The sequence below is a fragment of the Chenopodium quinoa genome, unplaced genomic scaffold (assembly GCF_001683475.1).
Source record: "Chenopodium quinoa cultivar QQ74 unplaced genomic scaffold, ASM168347v1, whole genome shotgun sequence".
Taxonomy (NCBI): Eukaryota; Viridiplantae; Streptophyta; class Magnoliopsida; order Caryophyllales; family Amaranthaceae; genus Chenopodium; species Chenopodium quinoa.
In genome coordinates, this window is record NW_018744662.1 from 2873718 (window position 1) to 2892993 (window position 19276).

General features: G+C 36.8%; 1 long non-coding RNA gene across 1 annotated transcript; it reads left to right on the forward strand.

Annotated features, from left to right (window-relative positions):
• Nucleotides 1–6781: 6781 nt before the first annotated feature.
• On the forward strand, nt 6782–8956 carry LOC110701851. The gene is made up of 2 exons (XR_002507402.1): nt 6782–7028; nt 8594–8956. It is a non-coding gene; the product is annotated as an uncharacterized LOC110701851 (long non-coding RNA).
• Nucleotides 8957–19276: the final 10320 nt, after the last annotated feature.

Consider the following 19276-nt stretch of genomic DNA (forward strand, 5'->3'; position numbering starts at 1 on the left):
TGATGCAATCATTGGTGTGATGACCAACATCTTCATGATAATCACAGAATTTTTCTTGGTTCCAATTGTTTGCAGAACCCTTCATGGGGACCGGCTTCTCAATTGAGATCCGTCCCTTGATTTCTTTTAGGATATATTGGCTATCCTTGTTAAACACATACTTTGGGGAGTATGGTTTGAATTCTTTTTTCTTCTTCTGGGACGACTGTTTAGAGGAATCAGTCGCCCAGACCTCTTTTCTCTTCTCGTCTTTGTTTGACGACTGCTTCTGTCGTCCTTCTCTTTTGTCGGACCTTTTCTCGTCCGACTGTTTTGTACTGCAAAGATCAGTCGCCTGTATATAGGCTTCTGCTTCAATCAAGGCCTCTTGAAGAGTCGCCACCCTCTTTCGGACCAAATCAAATTTGAATGTCGATCCGTCTTTGAGGCCTCTGAAAAAGTCAGTATAGGCTACTTCATCCGGTAACACTTGAATCTGTATTCTCATCAGGTTAAACCGCCTGATGTAAGAACGAAGCCCCTCCTTCTCGCCCTGCTGAATTGTTCCTAAATCAAGGGTCTTCTTCTTCGCAGGGATGTTCATGGCGAAGTTGGAGGTGAATAAGTAAGCAAGCGTCTTGAAGTTATTTACACAACCAGTCGGCAGGTTGCCGAACCATTGTTGTGCGATTCCTTTGAGAGTCGCTGGGAAACACTTGCACCAAGTGGGATCATCCAACCCTTGAAGGTACATCAGGTTGGTGAATGCCATCAGATGGTCTTCTGGGTTAGTAGTGCCGTCATAGGCGCCTACTAATACATTTTTCACTTTGGCCGGCTGAGCGGCTTCAGTAATTTCCCTGGAGAAAGCCGACGGCTGTTCACCAAGTCTAAGCAACCGTAGCTGCCAGTCCATCGGTTGGACATTTTTTGCTACATGTCCACCAAACGGAGATGGCTGTAAAAAATATTGTTGTTGCGGTACAAACGGTAAGTTTGGTACCGCCTGGTCGCTATGAAAGCCGGACTGACGGGAGGTGCCGCCTGACTGACTCTCATGATACGACTGAGTATGCCTCATCGAGGTATTTCGCAGACTGTCTTGGAAGTTTGAAGTAGAGGCCGACTCTGACAATCGGTCACTCTTCTTCTGCTCTAGCAGTAGCCGAGCGTCTGTGTATGTTTTCCTCGACCCATCCGCCTGAATATGACGAACAGGTTTCCTATTTCCTGGAGTAGGAAAATGGTATTTTGTGAGATCAAGGGCAGGTGGCTCCCACTTCCTAGATTTAGGATGAGGGGTCGCCTTTCGCCCTTGAACTGGCTTCCTCTTCCGTGAAGTGGAGGGTTTCCTAGCCGACTGCTCCTTGTCCAGAGCAGGCGGCTTCTTATTGATCAACTCTTGAATTTCTCCCTTGAAGTCCCTCATGAAGGTCATGAGTTCGTTCCTTGTGATGGGAGCAGACCCATCAGTCGGCTGCTGCTGAACAGACGGTGCGCCTGTTGGCTCGCTTCCGGTTTGAAGATGTTCCCGTTCCCTCCTTTCGGTATGACGGGTACGTCGAGCCCTTAGGGTCCCGTCTGAAGCTGTGTGAGCTTCAACTTCAAATTCATTCTCAGTATCGTGGTCCGACTGAACTTGAGGGTCGTCTAGGGGACGCCTCTCTTTAGGAGTCGGTACAAACGTGGATGCCATCTCAGAAGTACTCTCCCCACAGACGGCGCCAAAATGTTTCGGGGTTTTCTGATGTCCTGCGGGAGAGTTACAATTCCGAGACTGGAACCGGACGCCTGTACCTGCAAAACAAACGGATGCTCCGGATGATGGGAGATCCGCCTCCGACGGTCAAGTTAGTACTTGATTAAGGAGTAATTAATGCGGAAATCAAAGTGATTGGGTCTCTCTAGGTGAGAGTGTTTAATGTATGTAATCTGAGTTCTTTTTTTCTTAATGAGGATTAAGAGAGGTATTTATACCCTCGGGAAACGTGCCAATCTAGGTTTAGGTTAACCTTGGGCTGATTGGGCTTCCCTCGGAAGTTGGGCCTAGGTGGCCGGTTTCTCCATTAGGCATGGAGTATGCCATGTGTCATGACATAATAAGTCCAGGGTGGACGAATAAGCGTGTGCCACGTGGCAAGCCCTGAGAGGTCCAACTGGGGAACACTTGGCAGGACCTGATTGGCCCACGTGGCGCATTCCGATTGGTGGGAGCAAAATCCCCTAATCAGTTACCATCCTACAAGGCTTGATCATCTATCTGGGAATACTAGAAATGTGAATACTTATTCAGTATAATCACGTGTAGTTTGCATATACTTTCTCCGTTTATGTTTAGTTGTAACACTTCTATTCGTTGCACTATTTACATGATTCATTATTTTTGATGTTTTATATACATTTAAAAAATATATATATAATTATATGAGATCTTATTATATTCGTCTTATTGAATTTTTTTAATAATAACATTTTATATTTTTTACTTGTTGATATTTAAAAGTTACTAATTGCACTGCGTATAAATTATGTATTGGCACTCGATTGAGCATGAAAAATAAAAATGTTAAAAACTCAAACATAGGAAGTAATTTAGAGTTGTACGCTTTATAGGCTATTTGGACGATTTAAAGGTCTTACAGTATGAAGTGTATAAATTATAACTTAAATCCTATGTTGCTTAATACAGGTATTTGAAACACACTTGATTTAATGTCTATAAATAATTCCAACCTAAGCTATATAAAAATAGATTAAGGGTTTGTTTACATTTACTTAATTTCACTTCAGTTCAGTTCCAATCAGTTCAGCTCCAATCAGTTCAGTTCAGTTTAGTTCAGCTCCTAATTTCCCTCTCTCATAAAATATTCATTTCAGCTCAGTTTAGTTCAGTTCAACTCCAATCAGTTCAGTTCAATTCAGCTCAGTTCAATAAATGTAAACAGACCCTAAGACAAACCTAACAAGATCCTGTTATAAGTAACTAGAGATAGTAGAGAAGGGCGTAACTGCGTGGGCCCCATGTAATGTGGATTTACCAACTTCCCTCCCTCTCTCAGTTCGTTAACAAACTGTTTCTCTATTTTACCCCCAAATTTGTATTTTTATCAATTTGACAAAAAAAAGAACTTACATTTTATTTATGTAGAAGTAGTAATGCATGCGTGTAGTTATCAACTAATTAATAGACTTGTTGTTATGATTTGTAAAAGAAATTCTCAAATCTCAGCAACCAATGAATATTTAATGAGGCTTCTAAAAGTTGATTAAATAAAAAAAAAAAAAAAAAAACTTATAAGTTGTTCAATTGTTCTGTCTTTTTCTTTCTAATTTTTTATTTATAAATGACACCAAATAAAATCATCTGGTCAATGAAACTGAAGAGAGATATATAGAGAAGGATGAATTGAAGCTGTTTTCATGGTGGCAAAAGTCAGTCGTAGAAGGTGAGAAGTCACACTTTGATTCCCACGGATGATAACGACTCAATTGAAAGGGACTTCAATTTTATTTGAACCGGCCTTGAATGGAAGGAGTAATCGACTAAGATGATTATTGTATTATGGTTATTGGCTAGTACTATCAATTTGTGTTGACGGTTCGGGTTTGGATTGGGTTGAACAGCTTTGAGCTGCAGATGGGTCAGTGGCGGGTTCAAGAATTAAATATGGATGTACGATGGATATAAAGCTTAATAAATAAATTATAATACTTTTTCTGTCACTAAATAATTGATACAGTCAAACTTTACATACATGTCAATCCATTAGTTTGACCTTAGTTTTATGTATTGTAAATAAATAAATAAAATTATTTTAAAAAAATTGTTATATTATGAAACTCTTTTTATGAGAAACTTAGCTTGTTTTATACTTTGTATTATGAATTTTTTTTATATTAATACCTATTATATAACAACATATTTTATGATAAAATATGTTTTTACTGCTCCCTCCATTTATTTAAAATCACTTTCCTTTTATGTATTTTTTTAATGCATCACTTTCATATTTGGTAACTTTATACTATATTTTTAAACCCAACTTAAATTACTTATCATTTCTCTCTCATGGTCCTCACTTAAATATTAAGGCTCCGTTCACCTCACCTTATTTTTGCATAACTGCAATTATTTTTACTGAACTGAAATTATTTTTGCTCAACTTAAATTATTTTTACTGAAATGAAATTATTTTTGCTAAAATGAAATTATTTTTACTGATTTTATGTTATATCTCTTCTTTAAAGTCCGCAATGCCTCCCAAAATTGTAAGTAATAAGAATCGGAGGTAGTATACAAGTTTAGTTGGGTATAGACTCGTCTTTCGTCACTGGCTATATGCATTTTCATTCAAATACAAGACTTCATGAACCAAACACCACTTTTATAATTTTGGTGTAAATCTTATCTCTCCTCTTAACCTATCGGTGAAAGTAACTCTTCATTTTTTTATTTTTTTTTCACTAGGAGCAGGTTACGGAAGCACGTTGAACAACCATATTGTTTCTTAGTATTTTAATACAAACAGTAGCTAAATGGACTGGATCCCCAAAAAAAAAAAAAAAAAAAAAAAAAAAAAAAAAAAAAAAAACAAAACAAAACCTTTTTATTTTACCTTAGTCACAAAGATAATCCTTTGTCACCTTCAAACTCCCACTCCTTCAAGTTGATATAGCCAAATTAATTAAATATGTATTATATGATTCATAAATTCATTCATATATAGTGTCATATGTTGATTACTTAAGGTCAAATGAATAGAGTATCTTAATATTTTGTTATTTGGTTTCTTTATAATCAAACATTTGATACACGTACCAATGATATCATTGATTGCATATGATTTTTTAACTTTATATGTTATGGATGTTTAATGAAAATTTTTGTTAAAAATAATGATAGTTTGTTTTTTAAACCAAATTTGTATTTGAACGAATGAATGGATTGAATTATCATTTTTTCTTTTTAAGAGAGCCAGCAGGGCGGAGGTGAGAATTGATCTCATGATCTCCTAAAATCGGAAGGGAAGCTCTAACCACTTGAGATATCCCCCACTCTCTCGATAACCTATATTGATTGAATCTAACTCTTTATATATATTTTAATTTTTGTGATTTATTGATGGTAAGTATACTTTCAATTCCATGATACACCTTTAAAACATTGATTCAATATATTGGGGGAAAAAATGATAGTTGGTCCTTTCTCTTACATTTTGGGTAGAAATAAAATATAATTTGTGCTAAGAGACATGAAAAATGATCACAAAAGAATTAAAAAAGTATGGATGCAAGAGAGCAGCATGAACGAATAGCCTATTCGGACACAGCCTCTACACCAACTATGTCGGATGATTTCTCAAACCACACCTCCTCCAAACATACCAGCTCGGCCAGGACCAGCAAGGGTCAAGCTCACCATACTCAAACTCCAGTTCCTGTTCAACCAATTTAATATCAGACCCCCTAGAATTTTAATGCTTTTCTGCCGCCTAACCCTCTTGTCTTCGAACAGTACGGGCAATATGGCCAGCCGTTCGAACAGGTAGCTTACCTGGCTGTACCGGCCGCACAACCTCAACCCATTGATTGGCAAATGCGCTTGTTAAACCTTGGTGACAAGCCGCCTCAGTTTTCTCAAGAGATTCTTAGCTCTCCTCAGCCTGCGAAGGTGAAGAGCGTACTCGTGGGTGCCTATGATGGTACGGGTAACCCAGAAGAGCACGTCACCTCGTACCAAAATCTGTTGTATTTGCAATGTGTGGATGATGCCACCTGGTGCAGGTGCTTCCTGGCCACCCTCAAGGGTGTAATCCCCCATAATTTTAGAATAAATTATTATATATTTCTCTATTATTTAAATAAATATTTTACTTTGTTTTCATTAAATAAATTATTTTATGCAAAATTTATTTAAACTATGTTAAATTAATAAGTACTAATCTAATTGAAATTCTTTTTCTATACACCAACATATTGTATCATTGGTATTAGTAGCCCGAATGTAAATAAAAAGAGTTTAAACTCTCATCTAAGCCCAATCTACAAATTCTACTCCTACTTAAATTTGGAGACCAAGCCCACATAAAAACCCCAAAAACAAAACCCTCAAATTTCCCCTTCTCACTCACGTAAGATTCAATTGCTTTCTCCCTCACTTTAATTTCTTCTCCTATTTCACGAACTAGAGAAAAAAAAAAATCTGTTGTACCTGCTGCCGCTGCTCAGCCACGCCGGCCACCCTGATGCTCGCCGGTCGCCACCGACCACGCCGCAACACCACCCGCCCAGCATCAGCGACTAGTTCGCCTTTCTCCTTCCTTCTTCTTCTTCCTACTTTGTTAATTTAATTCAAGTTTTAACCTTTATTATGTTTTTGTTCTTAAGTTGTTATTATTATGATTTGATTATGCTTATAAAGTGTAAAAGACTACAAATTTATAACTTATACTATGTCTAATTTATGGCATAAAATTTCATATTTATTAAAGTTTTAATTTTGGTTTAAATTGTATTAATTTCATATTTTTATGTTTATAATCTCATAGAACAATGTTTGTGGGTATTTTATGATTAAAAAGCTTTGAACTTTAAAGTCTAATATCAAGAATAAATTTTCAGATTTTGAAGTTATTATTTTGAAGCCTCTAATTACATTGAATTGATGTATTTTTGGGTTTTAAACATACTAACTTACTATATAACGATTATTTCAAGTAATTATGTTTATGATGTTGTTATATATATACTTAAACTAAATTTTTGGATTATTTTCTTATTTTAAAGTTGCTGGAATTTTATGTTATAAACCATATTTTCATGATTTTAACATATAAACTTATAGTTGAACTATTAAATTATTAACTTTGACTATTGGGGATAATTTAAAGACATTATTTTGATGGTTTAAGAGGTTTTAAAGTAGTTTGGTATTGCTGTAAATTTATTTTCTTGGGTGTTGATTTAGTTCTTGTTATTTGGTTTAGGAGAGGACTTCGTAGAAGGTGACTTCTAGTTCCTAAAGTGGCCAACCAATTCGTTTATTCAGGGTACGTACAAGGATATGAAAAACTTGACTTTAGGAGCATGTTTAAGGACTTGGAAACTTAGAATCATGTTAGGAACTTGTGGATTGGTTGAAATTGTATGGTAGTAATTGTGATTAATGTTTGATGTGACAGTTGGTTTTGATTCATGTATGAGGATTGTGTATTAATTTAACTTGTAAGTATTATTTATACGTTAGTTTGCAAGATGAGCTTAGAGGCAAAGGTACATGAATATGTGGAATGAATTATTTTATTACTCTTTCATCATGATTGTTGAGATGGAATGAGTAAAGGAAGAATTAAAGTTTTATAAGATGAGGTTAAGGTCTTGGGGTGCTTTATGCACTCAAGGTGTTTATACACCAAGGTAGATAAAGTAATTAATAATAAATATTGCTTGTCACTAATAAATCAAGAACTGAATTGGAAACTTGGTTTACTTGATTGAATTGATATTGGATTGATTGTATTGTTTGCATATGAGTCATCACCAACTCTGGATTGGTGCACAACTGGAGTATTGTCAATCAGGGGTTTGGGTACACGGGGTATTAGCCGTGCACTTTTCTCGAGGCCGTCTGATCTACTAGTCTCCTATTTCAAATATTTTTTTTAAAACTAGGAGTTAGGTGAGATCTCATACTAACTACGGTCACGACACTAGTAGAAAAATGGTAATTGGCACCGAGATAGAACCGGTGGTAAAAAAAAGGTTGAAAATGGGCGGGGTGTTAAGAGTAGAGTATTGGCACCGGTTCAAAACGAACCGGTGCCAAAAGGTTAAAAAAAACGGTCTTCTTTCATCTCTGCTTCTAGAACATAATAAAACCCTAACTTTTGTACATAAAACCCTAACTTAGCTTCTCTCTCTCCGCCTCCATTTCATTTCCTCTAATCTGATCTCCCTCTCTCTCCTCTCCCTCCTCTCTCCTCTCATCTCCTCTTCCTTCTTCGATCTCCTCTCTCTTTCTTTTCCTCGATCTCCTTTCATCTCCTCTCCCTTCTTCGATCTTCTCTCTCTGGCTTAGATCTTCACAACCACAAATTCGACCACCGCCTCAAAGCCCACCACTACCACATCATCACTGCCGCAAAACCGCCACCACCACCACAAAGTTTGACCACCGCCGCGAAGCCCACCGACATCAACAACAATTTCTGGGTATAATTATTTAAGGTTAGGGTTTAATTTATGGGTTTAATTCAATTTTAATCGATTTTGTTGGATTTAATTTTGGGTTTGATTTTGGATTTAAATCGATTTTTCTGGGTTAACTTAATCGATTATTGGATTTTAATTCGAATTTTTCTCGATTTATCGGGGTATAATTATCCGAATTTAATCGGTTTTGTATTTAATTCGATTTTTTTCATTTTTTATGCGTTTTAATTTTGGGTTTAATTAATCAGTTTTTCTGGGTTTAATTCGTACATGCATGTGTGTTTTTCGAATTTTTTTTAAAATTTTGAGTTTTGTCGGGTTTTTTTTTATTTTTTTTTCGAGGATTTTGTTTTTTTTTTTCATTTTTTTTTTTATAATTCTGAGTTTCTGGCTTTTTTTCTAGTTCGTGAGTATCTTCGTCAAATTCGGGGTCGGAGGAGCAAAATTGAAGGCCGATATTGCTTATACTATTCAGCAATTGCTAAACAATATTCGTTAATCCATTTGTTATTTTTTTTTTTTTCTTTTGGCAAGTGTAAAATTACAGATTATGAATTTCAATTTTATTATATATTAATGTATTATTATTGGAGATATTATTATTGTTGGCAGAAATGTTTATATATAACATTTTGGTGATCATATATGAATTTCAATTATACTTTAGCATTTGGTGTGTAATTAATTATTGATTATGAATTTCGATTATATTTGGTGTTGTATGATTTTTCTGCTAATTTTTAAGAGAAAAAGACCAAAAAAAAAATTATTTTTTTTGGACATTGGCACCGGTTAACCGGTGCCAAAAGGAGGATATCATATTTTTTTGGGCATTAACAAGTTTAGCCACCGGTTTGAACCGGTGGCTTTTTCATGCACTAATTGGCACCCCCCACATTTCATCGGTTCAAAACCGGTGGCATTGAGGGGTTTTGAACCGGTGCCAATTTCGTTTTTTCACGTAGTGCAGAGTCGCGCCCGTGGTCGTTGGATGTTTATTGATGTTTCGGAAAGGAGACATGGGGTTTTTCTTTTATTGATGTTCCAAATGGAGCATGAGTTGGACAACCTTGTCTATTGCTTAATCCAATGAATAAATAAATGAGTTAGCTACTACCAACTAGTGAAGTCTTAATAAAATTCATAGATGAGTCGTGTGTTGAGTCTATAATTTAATGATGCATGATGTTTGATTATTAGTAGCATGTTAGGGATTTCTTATTTTATTTCGCAACTTGTATGTACTCAGCTTTGCTGATTGCGTGCTTTTGTTTGTCTTTCTTTGGTCATGGCCTTCGCCTTTCAATGACCTTGTAATGATCCAATCTTTACACTTGTAATATTGGGGAGCAGATTAAACCACAGGTTCTTACACATGCAGCATCTGTTTCTAGATGGTGGGATCTTGAGTGGAGTGTTGGTTGCTTTTCTTATTTTTATTGCTATTTACTTTTAAAGTTATTTAAACTCAACTTTACTTTCAGACTATTTCTATTAGTTTAAGTTTTGAATAAGGGTCGTAAGGGTTCCAAGTTGTAAGATTTAAGTTGGTTTTGGTTATTGGTTTTGAAACTTATATATACTTGATTTAGTTTTTCCGCTGCTATTTTTTTTTTTTTTAAATCCTTAACGTTTGAACACGTGGTGGTAGCACGCCAGTAATACTCTTGGAATTGTTCAGGTTATTCACAGGTTTTTAAGAGAGAATTATTGGGGTGTTACAAAGGGTGTGGTGCAGGACTGTTTTAATAGCCTGTCGACCGGGTGCATCAACTGCTTTACTACTCTATAAGTATGTTGTTCTTCGGAAACTTTTCTTATAATATTCCCCCAAGGAAGACCAGTCTTAACTTGGCTACGATCGTCCAAGGGAAGAATGAAGGGTTGCGTTCGTACGTCCAGAGATTTAACCAAGAAAAGGCCCAAATTCATAATCTGCCGGATGAAATGGCCTATTTGGAATTTCTCCGAGGATTAAGGTATAATGGTTTCAAATTTGACTTGGTCCGGAAAAAAGGTTCGGACATACGCAGGCGTTCTGCGGGAAGCCGAGGCCTATATTGAGGAAGCAAATTTAATTTCTGTTCACTCACAAAAGCTAAAGTACCGTCCAAGGGGTTGACAAGCAATCATCTCAGCAAGATTCGGCCGGGAAAAAGAAAGAGGGAAAGAATAAGAGATTAGAAGTTTGGGTATCCAACTGCCAAGATATCAAGTCAAAGAAGCATAAGACGTACGAACCCCAGTACGAGTTCAACAAGGATTATTATTCAATTTTGATGTAGATCAAAGATAAGTTCGAATTTGAGAAGCCCACGTCGTTGAGAGGCTCGGCCCAGTACAGAAACAAGAACAATTATTATCACTACCACAAGGATGTGGGGCATGATACGAATGAATGCAACAATTTGAAGAGGTTGCTAGACAAACTGGCCGAGAATAGCATGCTCAATTCGTACATCGTGAAGTCAAAGTTCACCTATAATCGGACAGACAACAAGTCCGAGAAGAAAAGGCAAAACGACAAGGAAAAAGAGGATGGAAATAGCACAGATTCTGGTTTTGCGGCCGTCATATCAGGCGACTTTGCTGTAGACGGCCCTACCATGAATGGAATTAAGCAAGACGCATGGAATTTTGCAAAAGTAATGCATGCTGAGAGGGTTAAGGTTGAACCTTTCCTAGAAGTAATGGTCAGTGAAGCAGACCGAGGCGAGGTCAAGGCCCTCCACAATGACCCCATGGTCTTTATTTTGAAGATAGCTAGCCAATTTGAAGGTCAAATGGGTACTGATAAATACAGGCAGTTCGTCCGACATTATCAGCTTGGCCTATTTGAAAATTTTGAAATTCCCATAACAAAGATATCTCCCACCCGTTGGTTGGGTTCGGAGGAAATGTTATACACCCAACCGGACAGATAGACCTGCCCGTCCGGCTCGGGCCGAAAGGGGAAGGAAGAGACATGGTCGTCCGCTTCCTAGTGGTTAAAGAGCTCACTGGCTACAATGTGATACTCGGCCGCCCCACTTTATTGGCAAAGCTTGGAACCACTTCCAAACCCATTCCAAATGGGCCATAGGAGATGGAACTAGTATAGGATCAAATTTTGGCAGGACGCTGGCTTGGTCCTGGTCCATTAAGAGATTTGATCCAGGGCCCTCTCCCTCAACATGAATCGGATATGAACCTTCTTCTTGCTAGAGATGGTGCCTCCTGGTCTCTTCAGAATCTCTCCTTTTCTCTCCCTCCTCATATCACCGAACAGATCAATGCTACTTACTTCCCCAACAAAGGGCTTGATTTCCCTGTGAGCTCCTTTGTCCATGGGAGATATTTTGATTCAAAATCTGCCTATAACTCTCTATGGATCTTTTAACACCCAACCTCTCAAGAGGATGAAAAATGGGGTACTATTTGGGACCTTAACTGTACTCTACCCCCAAGGTTAAGATGTTTCTTTGGCTAACTATGTGGGAAAGACTTCTTACCTCCTCACACCTTGCTGCTAGAAACATTATTCCCTCAGCCTCATTCTTCTTTTTCCCAGGGGTGGATGAATCCATCCTACATGTTCTTAGGGACTGCCTAGGGCAGATGAAATTTGGAACCTCCAACCTCTTCTGCCTCCTTTAGCTGACTCTGTCTCTTCATGGATGTGTGATAACCTGGGTAGCTGCTCATCTGACAACTCTATGGGGAAGCCTTGGAATATGGTCTTTGTTGTCATGTGTTGGAGAATATGGATTAGATGAAATAGGTGGGTGTTTGAGAAAGATAATATTGGCATTGAGTCCTGGTGGAAATCTACCACCTGGATGATTAAAGAAAACTCAATTCTCTCTCAAACCCAGCCTTTGGTCCCTAAGTTCTCTCTGCCAACTTTTAACTCCCTTGTACCTCCCCAAGTGCTAATCAAAACTGATGCCTCCTTCTCCTCATCTACCCTGTCAGCTGGCATAGGATGTGTTTATAGGGATTCTCAAGGGGTTTGGTGTGAAGGCATGGCTATGCATGTCCCTTGCACTTCTGCTTGTGGGGGAAAGCATTTGCTGTCTTGTTTTCACTAAAGTGGGCTGTGTCTAATGGATTTGTTGAGGGACTGCTGCTGTCTGATTGTGAGAGGGTGGTCCAAGGGATTACTCTGTAGGATAAGGTCTGGGATGAACTTACTAATATATATAATGAATGCAAGGAACTCCTCAAGCAACTAGAGGCTATCTTTAAGGCAAGGGAAGCGGGCGGCCCAAGTTTGTTGTGGCAAGAGGAGCAAGACAGAAGCTGGCTATTTCATCTGACTTTTGTAGGATTGTCCCGAAGGAAAGTAGGGAAGAGCTTCTGTCTGGCCTAGGAAATTTCTGTTTTTCTGATAGCAGCAACATTCTCCCATAGCTTTTGTATATGAAACTGCTAATGCCTAGGTTAACTTGTAAAAATTATTTTGTCAAAGTTCTACCCTTTGAGAACTCTTGTAATCTTGGTGATGTGTTAACTAATGACTAAATGAAAGACTTTTAACCAAAAATAAACACTACTAGAAAATAGCTTAATTCCGACGGACTGCTTCCGACGGACCCAATATTCCGTCGGAAAAAGGGAAATTTACGACGGATTTTTTTTTCGTCGGAAATTTCCGACGGAATAAAAGTCCGTCGTAATTTGTATGTTCCGACGGAATTTTCCATCGGAAATTACCTTTTCCGACGGATTTATAGTCCGTCGTAAGTTTCCGACGGAATATTCCGTCGGAACATAATTTATTTTTTTTTAAAAAAACCATTTCCGCTACAAAACCCTAAACAAACTTCAAGAAGCGCCTCTTTTCTCTTCTCCTCTCCACTCTCTCTCTTCTCCATTCCTCTGCTTCTCTCTCCTCTCGCTCTCCTCTCTGCTTCTCCCTCTTATCTTCTTCTCTCTCCTCTCGTTCTCCTTTCCTCTGTTTCTCTCTGTTCTCTCTCCTCTCGTTCTCCCTTTTTATAAGTTTTTAAAAGGTGGTTGTTACATATATATATATATATATATATATATATATATATATATATATATATATATATATATATATATATATGTGGTACTATTTGCTTGTGTTCAATTTCAAAGTTTCAATAGGTGATTTTGGACAAATTTTTCATAAATATATTACCTTGTAATTGTTATTAAGAGTAATGAAAGAGCAGTATAACTGCCTTATCTTACTTACTTCCCCTCTCATCTTTCATAAAGACTAGAATAGACCCGGTCTACAATAACTTATTGTAGACCCAACCTTTTAGTATACCATACGAATGTGATTATATCATACGAAATGTGATCATATTACTACAAAAGTGATAATATTATCCTGAAACTGTTATGTAAATGTATCACTCAAAAAGTAAATTTATCATTATAAAAAGTATCAAATAGTAAATTACATCATTCAAAAGATTTTTTTTTAATTTTATCATCCTAAGGATAATTATATAATCTCAGTAAATGGTTTAATATGAGATTATATAATTCAAAATATGAGTCACAAAAAGATAATTATATCGTCTAAAAAAGTGATTATATTATCCAGAATGTGATTATATTATTTGAAAGTGTCAAATTTTGGGTCTACAATAATTTATGGTAGACCGGGTCCATACAAGACCAATTACTCTTCTTTATATATTTCTAAGTTCAGCAAATATTACCTGCAATATACGGTATATTATACTTACCTCTGTTTTTTATTAGTTGACACGTATTCTTTTTTAGGAAGTTTTTTTTGAGTTGACATATTTCCTTTTTAGGTAAATTTTATACCTTTTTTTGAAGTGTACTCCACTTACTTTATCATTCTCTCTCACCCTCTCTCCTCTCCTTAATATGTGTGTCTAAATTGAACGTGTCAACTAATTAGAAACGGAGAAAGTAATTAGCAGCATTTTTTTCAGCTGAATGTACATACAGCATTCCAAGTGACGTTGAGATGACGAAGCAATGGAAAACACTGTATAAATGCAGTCACCGCACGTAAGTTGGTCTCCACCGTGATGGAAAGACTCCGAACAGCAGAAAACCGAGGACAAGCGAAGGCCAATGATTAGGCAAGAGATTCACCTCGTGACTGCAGCATTGATTTCATCGGCGGTGCCTTGGTTATTGTACGTTGCTTGTAATCTAATAGATAACCTCCGAAGAACCCAACATCAGCGGCTAAAACTCTGTCAACTAGAGTTACAAAATCCTCCAAAGTACGAGCTTGAGCTACCTGTAGCACGATGACACGACGGTAAACAAGACACAATGTGGGATGAAGACGTGACAAAGACGCAGAATCTGGAAGTGTAATCTGCGAACGATATTCTCGAGTATTTCAGTGGGAAGATGGGTGAGAGATTGAGGCTGGACGAGTTGCTGCCTTGTACGATCAGGTTGAAAATCAGCCATTTTTTTTTTTTTTTTTTTTTTTTTTTTTTTGAGAATTTGTGGGAGGATTGAATGAGGGTGACTGCAAAAAATGAAAGAAAAATGAACAAGTAGAGGAGGGAGGAGAGAGGAGGTACACCGTACTGACTACTGATCAATTTCGTACAACACTCAAAATGAATGACCCTTTTTTTATTTTAAAAGTAGATGGTTTCTCTCTCCTCTAATTTTGTGGATTATCACCAAAAAAAAAAAGTTCATATTTGAAGCATCTTGTTTGTCGTTCGCAAATTACAGGATGACGCTCCCATTTTTATGTGTATTGACTATTTTGCCCTTGATTGTTTTAATTCCATATAAGGCTCCACCATGACTCACTTTAGCTAGTAAAAAGTTTAATATTATTCCCGACCCCCCACTTATCTTTAAAAAATCCCGACCCACCAAAAAACCCGAGACCACCATTGTACGGTAATTCCGACCAATTTTTAAAAAATCCCGAGTGTGGTAGTTGAGGCCCACTATTCACGATGAGCGACGACAACTTTAATACGCCGGAGCAGTCGTCGGAAGAATCTGTAAGTCGTAGTTTTTATTTTTATTTTTTTTTTTTTTTTGGACTTCCGCCCATGATCGTGATCTCTCCAAATGGCATGTGAAACGAGTTCGTGTCTGGCTGTCATCTCTCAACAAAAGCAGAAATCAGGGGCCAGTCAAATCGCCGGAACATGATCCCGGGTAAGTGAGATAGACCACTGCCATCAATCAGTTCCAGGTGCTCCTGCGGAAGACGAGCGCGCCAGTTACCCAACTCAGTACACAACTGTGTCCTGCTCAAACACCGCAGAACATTTCTCTCCTGCCCACCCCATAGATATGCAGCCACGTGACCCCCAAAACTAGGAATGACAGTACCATCCTCAGGCCCACCTGGCATCGGCCCCCGAACCATCCACGACTCAGACGAGCTGGTAGAACCTTCACCTGGTTCACTACTACTACCATATCTCCCATGGTCACCCCTATACACAGCACGGTAATCCTGAGGGTCGTACTCTGAATCTCGACTAGCATGACTAGCTCGCTCATCGTCGTCCTCTTCGTCAGATACAGGAACTCTACCCGACGAGTACATGGGGGCGCTCATGTCTGACTGATGCTCCCCCGACCAAGTACGAGCAGACCCGTACTGCTGCTCACGGTGAAACGGTGCCTCCGAAGGTCCTGCACCACCTAACTCCCTCCTCACTGATGCATTCAAACGTCTTGATCTTGCATGTCGAGCGCCCGAACCCTCAATCTGCATTAAATAAGTAGAAAATATAATTTCATTAATACTTACACACACAACTATGATATCAACCTTGAATCGTTAATATTCCAATTCCAAAATAATAGCAACAATACATAACAATTACAATAAATGAAAAAACAAATTACATAAACATAACAACATTACATAACAATAACAATAAATGAAAACAAAAAATAAATAAACATAACAACAAATAAAAAAAAATAAACATCACAACAATGCATAACAATAACAATAAATGAAAAATAAAGTAAATAAACATAATAATAACAACAATACATAAAACAAAATAAAATAAAAAAAAAAAACTAAATATAAATAGCTTCATCAAACAAAAGAAAAAAAAAAAGAATAAACAAACACAAACAAATTAAAAAAAAAATAACCATCACCAAACAAAAGGAAAAAAAAAAAACAAAATATAAATAGCTTCATCAAACAAAAGAAAAAAAAAGAATAAACAAACATAAACAAATTACAAAAAAAAAAAAACCATCACCAAACAAAAGAAAAAAAATAAAAACAAAAAAAACAAAAAACAAACAAAGACAAAATACAAAAAAAAACAGCTTCACCCAAAAAAAGAAAAAAAAAATTCAACAAAAAAAACATAAAAAAGAAAACACCTTCAGCAAACAAAAGAAAAGGAAAAAAAAGAAAAAAAAAAAAAAAACGGAAAACCCAGAACTTCCGCCTGAAATTTCCTGAAGTCTGGGGAACTTCCGGAAATTTCAGGCGGAAGTCTGGGTTTTTCAGAATTTTTTTTTTTCCTTTTAAATTACAGCAGCAAAGAACGTAATACCAACCTGCTCGCCGCCGGAAATGCCGCCCCCACGACCACCGTACGTAAGCCTAATGCCTCTCCCGTCCGCCATACCCGGATTCTTGCTTTGATTGGTTTTCGTACGTTCTTCGTTTGATTTTCAAATTTTTGGTTTTTTTTGAAAATAAATTTCTGATTTTTTTTTCCTCTGAATTTTTTTTTTTTTTCTGAATTTTTTTTTTAAATTCTTGCCTTTTTTTTAGAGAGAGAAAGTTTGAGAGAGAGATTGTCGGGGTTGAGAAGTGACTTGTGAGTTTCGTAACTCGGTTTTCCAAGTATTTATATATGAGGGGCAAATTAGGAAATTCAATAAAAAAAATGCGAGCGTCACCTTGTAATTTGTGAACGACGTTTAACAACACCCTGTAATTAACGTTTTTAGCCAGAATTCTGTCATTTTGTTGTACTCCCTCCGTTTCAATTTGTTAGTCCCATATACTATTTTGGGCGTTTCAAAAAAATCTACCCATATTGAATGTATTCTACTTTTAACTTAGTTTTCATTTCCTATTTTATACATATGAAATTATGATTGGTTAAATTAATGATTGTGCATTGATGACATGAGTCTAAGTAAAGAAATTATTCCCTTAAATTATGCAATTATACTTGACGGTTTCCTAAAAAAAACAAAAAAGTTTAAATAAGGCAAAACTATTTATGAATTGTTTTTTACTTTAATGTTAGATTCCAAATATTCTTCTTTTCTTATTTTAAGTGATAGATTCCATATGGGACTATCATATTGAAACGGAGGGAGTATTAATTAAGTTCTCCAACAGATGTTGAAATAGTTATTTCTCAAGTTTTTGTAGATTTAATTATAAATTTTTATTTCTTTTATTCATTTCATTAGTTTAATTTTTATTTGCTTGTTGTTTTATTCATTTTTATTTGGTTTAATTGGTTTGATTTAAACAAACACAAATTAGTTCAGGTACATATCAATAAATATCAATAAGTTCAAATAAGTATTAATGGGTTTCAATGAGTTCAAATATACGGAGTGATTAAGTTGGAGTGATTAAGTTGAAAAGAACAAACCAAAAATTTGATTAACTTAGAGCTTGAGCTGATATATAATATAGATGTGATAAACTACAGCTTATATGTGATTTTAAAGGAAAAAAAAAAAAAAAGACAATTTTGCTTATGCCAAAATTCACACAAAGTATCACTTGCACGAGATGTCTACATATTAATAATAGTAGTTAAAAATCAAGAACAAGAATTAATATAATATATATATATATTTCTTTTTTTTCTTTTTTCGACAAAGAGAACTAATAACAAAAGAAAAATGAGAAGCAAAGGAGGGAAGGAGGAGGAGAGAGGAGGCGTACCGCACTGAATAATTTCGTACAACACTCAAAATGAATGACCAACGTGTAGAGCTGTCAGTTTCTGACCCGAACCGTTAAATCCGACTATTTCGAACCGATCCGAAAAGGAACTGAACTGTTTAAAACCCGTTTTTTGGAAATCAAAAACTGACCCGACCCAATTTTTTCCAAACCGAAACTGAACTAAACCGAATTTGTGCAAACCGTTACTAACCCGACCCGTTATCAAGCCAAACCGTTACAACCCGAAACTGAAAGAAACCCAAACCGATTACGTTTAAACCCGATAGTAACCCGACCCGTTTTAAACCGAAAACCGTTAAAACCCGAAAAAAATCCGATAAACCTAAATCGTTCCAACCCGTAACCCGTTGTGACCGAACCGGTTATAATCCGTAACTCGTTGTGACCGAACCGTTTACGACCCGTAGCCCGTTATGACCAAACCGTTTAAAACCCGTAACCCGTTATGACTGAGTCATTACAACCTGTTACCCAATATGTTTATGATCTAATCTGTTTCAACCCACTACTCGATAAATCCAACTTATTTATGACTTGACTTGATTATAACATGACTTGTTCCTACCCATTATCTGACTAATTCGACTCGATAATCATCCGACTCAATTTTAACCCGATATGATTTTGATTAGAAACCCGTTTCAAATTGGGTAAACTCGTTTTCAAACCAACCAAGTTCAATCTAAACCGATTATAACCGAAACAATAATGGTTGGACCCGATTTCACCCGATCTATTTTGAACCGAAACCCATTTTCGAACCGACCCAGTTAAACCCAAACTGATTATGACCCGAACCAATTACGACCCGTCCTGATTAAGACCCGAACTGTTTTTAACCGAAACCCACATTAAATGGGCTAAACCCGTTTTCAAACCGACCCAGTTCAACCCAAATTGATTATGACCCGAACCGACTAGAACCCGACCCGATAAGGACCCGAACCGAATAGAAACTGCAATTAAAAAAACCAAACCGAACTGGCCCGATAATTTTCAAAACCGACCCAAACCGACCCGCTTATTATTTCAATCCGTTATAAACCGACCCGTTATAACTCGAAACTGATAAACCCAACCCAAACCCAAACTGTTTAACCGAATTGACACCCCTACCAACATGTACATTTTAAAAAAAAAAAATAAAAATAAAAATAAAAAAAAAAAAAAAAAAAAGTAGATCGT